Raw genomic sequence first — 2,230 nt, forward strand, 5'->3', positions numbered from 1 at the left:
TGCTATTAATAGATAATAACTCATTATCAGAAATATCATACATTGTCTCTATCTTAAAAATACAATAGACCTCAAATAAAATTAATTATAAATAAAAAATATCTTTAACAATACAGTGTGTGACAATCCAACGACCCTCTTTGACATTAGCAATTACAGGCAACGATGGCAACGAGTGATTACAGACAAAACAAACGATTTTAGTGAAAAATGAAATGCCGGTAGAATTGCCATGGAGAAGAATGGCAAGGATGACTTGTGATAAAAGCTTATTTGCAAGAGCGAAAGGGAGGTGCTGGAGATGCCATAGCTGGAGGTGCCATAGCTGGAGGTACCAAAGCTGGAGGTGCCATAGCCGGAGGTGCCATAGCCGGAGGTGCTATGGCCGGAGGTGCCATAGCTGGAGGTGCCAAAGCTGGAGGTGCCATAGCCGGAGGTGCCAAAGCTGGAGGTGCCATAGCCAGAGGTGCCATAGCCAGAGGTGCCATAGCTAGAGGTGCTATAGCTGGAGGTGCCATAGATGGAGGTGCCATAGCCGGAAGTGCCATAGCTGGAGGTGCCATAGCTGGAGTTGCCATAGCCGGAGGTGCCAAAGCTAGAGGTGCCATAGCCAGAGTTGCCATAGCTGGAGCTGCCAAAGCTGGAAGTGCTATAAATGAAGGTGCCATAGATGGAGGTGCCATAGCCGGAAGTGTCATAGCTGGAGGTGCCATAGCTGGAGGTGCCATAGCCGGAAGTGCCATAGATGGAGGTGCCATATCTGGAGGTGCCATAGCCGGAAGTGCCATAGATGGAGGTGCCATAGCTGGAGGTGCTATAGCCGGAAGTGCCATAGATGGATGTGCCATGGCCGGAAGTGCCATAGATGGAGGTACCATAGCTGGAGGTGCCATAGCCGGAAGAGCCATAGATGGAGGTGCCATAGCTGGAGGTGCCATAGCCGGAAGTGCCATAGATGGAGGTGCTATAGCCGGAAGTGCCATAGATGGAGGTGCCAAATCTGGAGGTGCCAAAGCCGGAGGTGCCATAGCCTGAAGTGCCATAGCCGGAGGTGCCACAGCCGGAGGTACCATAGCCGGAGGTGCCATAGCCGGAGGTGCCATAGCCGGAGGTGCCACAGCCGGAGGTGCCATAGCCGGAGGTGCCACAGCCGGAGGTGCCAAAGCTGGAGGTGCCATAGCCGGAGGTGCCATAGCCGGAGGTGCCTCCATGGCTGGAGGTAACATAGCTGGAGGTGCCATAGCTGGAGGTGCCAAAGCCGGAGGTGCCATGGCTGGAGGTGCCATAGCCGGAGGTGCCATAGCCGGAGGTGCCATAGCCGGAGGTGCCATAGCCGGAGGTGCCTCCATGGCTGGAGGTAACATAGCTGGAGGTGCCATAGCTGGAGGTGCCAAAGCCGGAGGTGCCATAGCTGGAGGTGCCATAGCCGGAGGTGCCATAGCCGGAGGTGCCATAGCCGGAGGTGCCATAGCCGGAGGTGCCATAGCCGGAGGTGCCATAGCCGGAGGTGCCATAGCCGGAGGTGCCATAGCCGGAGGTGCCATAGCTGGAGGTGCCATAGCCGGAAGTGCCACATCCGGAGGTACCATAGCCGGAGGTGCCATAGCCGGAGGTGCCACAGCCGGAGGTGCCAAAGCCGGAGGTGCCACAGCCGGAGACGCCATAGCCGGAGGTGCCAAAGCTGGAGGTGCCATAGCCGGAGGTGCCATAGCTGGAGGTGCCAAAGCCGGAGGTGCCATGGCTGGAGGTACCATAGCTGGAGGTGCCATAGCCGGAGGTGCCAAAGCCGGAGGTGCCATAGCCGGAGGTGCCATAGCCGGAGGTGCCAAAGCCGGAGGTGCCATAGCCGGAGGTGCCATAGCCGGAGGTGCCATAGCCGGAGGTGCCACAGCCGGAGGTGCCACAGCCGGAGGTGCCATGGCTGGAGGTACCATAGCTGGAAGTGCCATAGATGGAGGTGCCACAGCCGGAGGTGCCATAGCCGGAGGTGCCATAGCTGGAAGTGCCATAGATGGAGGTGCCACAGCCGGAGGTGCCATAGCTGGAGGTGCCATAGCCGGAGGTGCCAAAGCCGGAGGTGCCATAGCCGGAGGTGCCATAGCCGGAGGTGCCAAAGCCGGAGGTGCGTGAATGAATGGGCACGTGAGGGGGCGCCACTAGGAATGCGCGCTTCAGAAGGGCGGCAAAAGATGGACGCGTCAGAGAGCAGGAACAGGAACGGATATTTTAG

Source organism: Penaeus monodon, chromosome 27 (genome assembly GCF_015228065.2).
Source record: "Penaeus monodon isolate SGIC_2016 chromosome 27, NSTDA_Pmon_1, whole genome shotgun sequence".
In the NCBI taxonomy this organism is placed as follows: Eukaryota; Metazoa; Arthropoda; class Malacostraca; order Decapoda; family Penaeidae; genus Penaeus; species Penaeus monodon.